Consider the following 6556-nt stretch of genomic DNA (forward strand, 5'->3'; position numbering starts at 1 on the left):
CAGCTGGGAGGTGATTATGAAGGATGTGGTGAATATTCTGGCTATGATGCATTTATCCCAAGCTTGGTATAAACATATTTTACAGCAATTTCTCCCATGATATTCACACATGTGAAGCTTTTTGCCTAAGAAACCAGGAAAAGATGAACAATGTGCACAGTTACTGCGCTCCTGAAGTCAAGGCACTCAGTGAAGCACATAACTGAGAGTTTAATTGATCATGTCTGCCTTGCATGAGGATCCATACAGCACTAACTCCCATAGCCCTGTTCCAGCATGCACTGGGTTCAGAGTAAAACCCCAGGAAGGATTCTCTGGAAGCAGTCTCTGGTTATTTCAAAGTTCAGGGCAGAAATGTTGAGGCCCAATCCAGCATCTACTGAAGTTAATGGTGTCAGATCAACAGAGGCAACATAACTGGGACAGAACAAGAGTGATGTTTGAAGGGGGTTGTAACACAACACGAGTGTGCTGCTCAGTAAGTAGTGAGTGCATTTTATCAATGGATTGTTTCCAAAGGCCGTGCTTGTGTGTTATCTTCTGAGTGCCCAGGAGAAGGAGGGTTGGAAGAGTAAACAGGAGATCTCCACTGACAAATAGGTGTGGCAGTATTGCTGTTCAAGTTCCATCCTCTGAATCACTTTCTACTTAACCACTGTTAAGAGGACACTGTGCTTCTGGAGGTGCTGTGTTTCAGGTGAATTGCAAATCTTTGGTCCTGACTACTTGTGGCCATTTAGAACCAAAGCTGACAGCCTCTGTGTGATAAATTGTTCTTACAATTGTATGCCTTCATATGTGCACAGTTATTGCAAATGTAGATATTACACTTGTGCATGCAAAGTACTAGTTAAGTGCCTACCTAGCCAGTTTTGCGGACAGTTGTGCTAGTTGCATGTGCAAACACTGGGTAACAAGTTAGGCAAAAACTCAAGCCAGTTTCTTTTAAAAGTAGGCCCTATAGATTTTATACTTGTTCACAAGATCGGGGGGGGGGATTAACCCTAGTGTTCTGGCCAAATTCTAACTTGCAAGATTATGTTCTGCCTACATGAATTCCTCCCTGTAGCTTCACTAGCAAATGGCTTTCATCTTAACTTCCTGTTTCGTGTGTGTGGTGTTATACACTGTTAAACAGTTGTCATGTTCTACCCCAGAACTAGCTGCATTTCACTGATGGCCAGAGTGAATTGTTATTTAACCTTATTAGTAAAGTGTTTTATGATGTAATGTCTGTGATCCTAGGCTACCATTATTATGATTTTATTTTATGACAAATGTATAATAGTCATTGGCTCAGGGAACATCCCCAGAAGCTGCTTGTTCCCTCCCCTCATCTCTTTCTCAACTTTTTTTGCTCAGTTTGTTAGCAGGATTGCTCCAGTACATGAATATAGTTAGCTGTGTCCATTAGCATACCAAACCTGGCAATTTGGGGGGGGGGGGGGGGGGCAAAAGGGCTAGTTTTCTGTCTGCATCTCACACTAGCATACTAAAATATGAGCACATTGTGAAATGAAAATTAAATATGGCTTGAGCTTATCCAGTGTAAAACTAGCTTAGTCATGCCCAGATGGTAGCTGTCTACATCTGCTGATTACAGACTGAAAGTCCTCAGCTTGAGATACTTTGAAGACTTTGTAAGGATTTGTGAGGTCTTGAGATATAAACTCTATTCCTTAAAGTGCAGGAGCAAGGTCAAAACTTGAAAATGTTACCTTACTAAAGACTTCATTTCAGTCAGTGAATAAAAAAGTGGGTTACAGCTTCAGGATGTGGCAAAAAGTGTTTTGTCTTCCAAAAACCTGTTAGTTTCATGTACATGTACAGTGTGACAGGTTTCAGAGTAGCAGCCGTGTTAGTCTGTATGCGTAAAAAGAAAAGGAGTACTTGTGGCACCTCAGAGATGAACCAATTTAAGGTGCCACAAGTCCTCCTTTTCATATTGTAGTGTGTGCATCATAACTGTGATATTCTTTTGAGGACAAATGCCAAAACTATCCAGAGAGCTGACTTTAAATCAAATACCTTTTTGTCAAACAAATCTTTCTTTGATACATGTAAGGAGAATTGTTCTCCCACAGTGAGCTTAAATGTGTTTTAAGGAACTTTCTTTATCTGAGGAACAAGCGTAGTTGCTGTTTTTCTGGTGCCAGAAGCTGACACTTACAATGCAGCTTCCAGGGTGCTCTAAGGTTAAAGCTATTCTGGAATATGTCTTTATGGCAGCAGTTCTACCTAGACTAGCAACCACAGATTGTATCTTCATATACACAGATATGCGGAGAGCACATGGGCAGATAAAAGGAGGAGGAATACAGCCCTTCAGAAGTGAGCGGTTAAAGCTGGTTGCATCATAGATGCATTGCTAGTTCTGCTTTTGTTTACTTATAAAATATATAAGCATATCGCTATAGACATGAAATGTGTTTCAGTGGAGGGTTATGTGAGTTTTAGGGCAGGATCTGAACTTGTTGTGTGTGCTGCTTTTGGAGCACAAAATCAGGGAGCAAAAAAGGGGTAAGAGACAGCACGGACTTTGTCCCTGGCTAACTGCACCTCTGCTCTCCCTGGAGGCCAAACTGCATCAGACCTTTTTCTCACACTGGATAGTACCTTACTCCATGAGTAGTCTCACTGAGCTCAGTGGGCCTTTGTGAACAAGGTTTTACTCAATGTCAATAGCAGCATCATAGCTGGGCCCCATGTGTTCCCTGGTTCTACTTAAAAGGAGACTTCCCCCCCGCCCCGCCCCGCTCCGCTCCCCCCACACTCTTTTAGCATTATAAAGCCAATATCTTCAGAAGAACAAGCTGCCATCCGTTATTCCTAATGGATCTTAAACAAAATTGCCTGATGAGTTCTGATTCCAGAATCTTTTTGCAAAAAGAAAAGGAGTACTTGTGGCACCTTAAAGACTAACTGATCATTGCGGAGGATGTATTTTATGAAGCAAATACAGCTTCAGTGTTCACATACCAAGTTGGCCATGCAGCCTAAAAGTTGGAGAAACATTTTTGGACTAATAAATGGATCAAATTTGAGCAATTACCATCAAGATAATATTTATAACCCCTTTTCTGGATATCTCCATATTCTAAGAAAGCACCGTTAGACAATTGCATACACATTTAAAACATGAGATCAAATTTTACAGTGTGTACACATTTTAAAAGCGCAAACTCCAAATGGCACATTAAGTGGAATAGCGACAATTCATTTGGTTTCTATTGTGTAGCTGTCATGTTGGAGATTTATACGCATACTAGGAAGCTCTTTAATTGGGTACACTTGGGACTATAGGATCTTGCCCCTACTGAGGCAAAATTTTCCCCTTTAGTGTGCCAGGTTCAGAGGTGAATTACAGTTTCTAGATGCTCTCGGGCCTACCTTAGACTTAGATACACAAAGGCCTGGTCTACGCTTAAAATTTAGATTGATATAACTACAGGGCTCAGGAGGTGTAGTTAAGTCAACCTAACCCCCACAGTAGATGTGGCGAGGTCAACAGAAGCATTCTTCTGTTGTTGCTTGGGGAGATAGTTGCTACAGTGATGAAAGACGTTCCTGCATTGCCGTAGTGTGCATCTACGCTACAGGGTTAGAACCATAGTAACCCCGTAGTGTAGACAAATCCTTCGACTGACTTACGTGAGGATCTGACTTTCAATCCTGTCTCCTTCTGAGTAATATCAGCTTAGGCTCCCCTCTGATTTGGTCCATTGTAGGAGGGAGTTTTGCCTGAGTAGGCGCAGTGGGACTATGCACATTTCACTGGGACTATTCACTGGAACAAAGCTCTATGCTTTGTGAGCAAAGGTTGAAGAACTGGGCCGTAAGATCCACTTAGACTCACACCTACTTACTAGCACATAATTCACCTCTCCGTTACACATTGCCTCTGAATTCGGTCAATGGAATCTAACTGGTTGTAAGAGTAATCTGTGGCGATGTAACTAACATGCTGAAGGACCAGCATAGAGGAGTGTAGCAAGAAAAGCAAGGAGCAGGAGGGTGCAAGAAAGGGTAAATTAAATTGTTCCCACCCTTACACATTTTAGGCAGGTCTAAGGTAGTGCATCTGGGTGAAAGGAGGTTTACCCATGCCATCTACCAGAGCCTCCGAATTTGGCGCAAGAAGTTTTCCCATTGAAGTCAATGGGAGTTTTACTTACTCATGTAGAATTGGGTCTCTTTAAGTACCAATATAAACTGAGCATAACCCTTGCTTGCCTATGAACACACAAAAGCACAGAGAGAGGACAGTGTAAGATACAACGGTTTCTAAACAAGCACAAGACAGTTTACTTTACTGACAGATAAAGATAAACAGGAGGAGGCAGCTGTAAAAAGAATGGCCGTTAGCCATTGACCTGACAATGTGTAGTTTTCCACAAATGAAATGCAAACCAGACAAATAAAATATTTAGATGCTGCAACACAACTTCCTTGAGGATTCTGCGAATTATTTTAGAGGAAAATAGGCTTAAGATATGTGAAATAAAAAATGCCATGTTTTTCTGTGCTAAGATTACATATATTATGGACGTAATATACAGACATATTTTCTTTGTCAAATTAGACTAGACTAGAAGATGTCTTGACCATTTATGCTTGCACAAAAAGATTGAATAGGCATTCTAATCCCACTTTCCTGTATTAAAATGAAAGCTATGCAAAATTATGGAACTTGTCAACTCCTGTGATATGTCAAATACCTTTAACAAGCTGAGAAGGGCATTATTATTTTATTATGTATATGATGTCAACAGATCATGGTACCATCTTAATCAAAGTAACAGTCTCTCCCTCTTTCACAAAGACTAGAAGGCCAGAAACAAATTTGATAAGAACAATAGAAAAGTGATGGGCAGAAGGTAAAGCACTGACAAATGGCAGCAATCCAGATAAAATGGAGATCAGATCCTAACCACACTCTACTTTTGGTTTATGAAACCCAAACCTGACCAGCAAATTATCACACATCCAACATGGACCTATAATCTGGGGTTCTGGTTGAGATCCAAAACAGAAGAGGCCTATTTTCCTGGGTTTAGTTCAGACAGCTGAAATCTCACAAAAACATTTTATACATGTGAGATTTCAGCCTGAAATGGTGAAAATGTTCAAATGATCTTAAAAGACTGCTTCCCTTTAAGGCAAAAATCTTGAAAGAATTTGGTGCTGTTGAATCTAGATCCAAACCTGAACCCTAGCCCTGATATTTACCTTGTACCCAAAACCTAAATCTAATTTTAATCCAAAAATATAGTTCTGATCTTGATTTATTACTAATAAAACATATTTTTGCTTCTATATAGTATCACTCATACGACTGAAGTTGAAGGAAGACTTTGAGAAATTTCGAACTGAAAAGCTCCTAAAGAGCTGAATCATAGAATCATAGAATATCAGGGTTGGAAGGGACCCCAGAAGGTCATCTAGTCCAACCCCCTGCTCGAAGCAGGACCAATTCCCAGTTAAATCATCCCAGCCAGGGCTTTGTCAAGCCTGACCTTAAAAACCTCTAAGGAAGGAGATTCTACCACCTCCCTAGGTAACGCATTCCAGTGTTTCACCACCCTCTTAGTGAAAAAGTTTTTCCTAATATCCAATCTAAACCTCCCCCATTGCAACTTGAGACCATTACTCCTCGTTCTGTCATCTGCTACCATTGAGAACAGTCTAGAGCCATTCTCTTTGGAACCCCCTTTCAGGTAGTTGAAAGCAGCTATCAAATCCCCCCTCATTCTTCTCTTCTGCAGACTAAACAATCCCAGCTCCCTCAGCCTCTCCTCATAAGTCATGTGCTCTAGACCCCTAATCATTTTTGTTGCCCTTCGCTGGACTCTCTCCAATTTATCCACATCCTTCTTGTAGTGTGGGGCCCAAAACTGGACACAGTACTCCAGATGAGGCCTCACCAGTGTCGAATAGAGGGGAACGATCACGTCCCTCGATCTGCTCGCTATGCCCCTACTTATACATCCCAAAATGCCATTGGCCTTCTTGGCAACAAGGGCACACTGTTGACTCATATCCAGCTTCTCGTCCACTGTCACCCCTAGGTCCTTTTCCGCAGAACTGCTGCCTAGCCATTCGGTCCCTAGTCTGTAGCGGTGCATTGGATTCTTCCATCCTAAGTGCAGGACCCTGCACTTATCCTTATTGAACCTCATCAGATTTCTTTTGGCCCAATCCTCCAATTTGTCTAGGTCCTTCTGTATCCTATCCCTCCCCTCCAGCGTATCTACCACTCCTCCCAGTTTAGTATCATCTGCAAATTTGCTGAGAGTGCAATCCACACCATCCTCCAGATCATTTATGAAGATATTGAACAAAACCGGCCCCAGGACCGACCCCTGGGGCACTCCACTTGACACCGGCTGCCAACTAGACATGGAGCCATTTATCACTACCCGTTGAGCCCGACAATCTAGCCAGCTTTCTACCCACCTTATAGTGCATTCATCTAGCCCATACTTCCTTAACTTGCTGACAAGAATACTGTGGGAGATCGTAAAAGTCTCAAAAAACGCAAACGGGACTGGCGTTG

This window comes from Natator depressus, chromosome 5, assembly GCF_965152275.1.
Source record: "Natator depressus isolate rNatDep1 chromosome 5, rNatDep2.hap1, whole genome shotgun sequence".
NCBI classification, from domain to species: Eukaryota; Metazoa; Chordata; order Testudines; family Cheloniidae; genus Natator; species Natator depressus.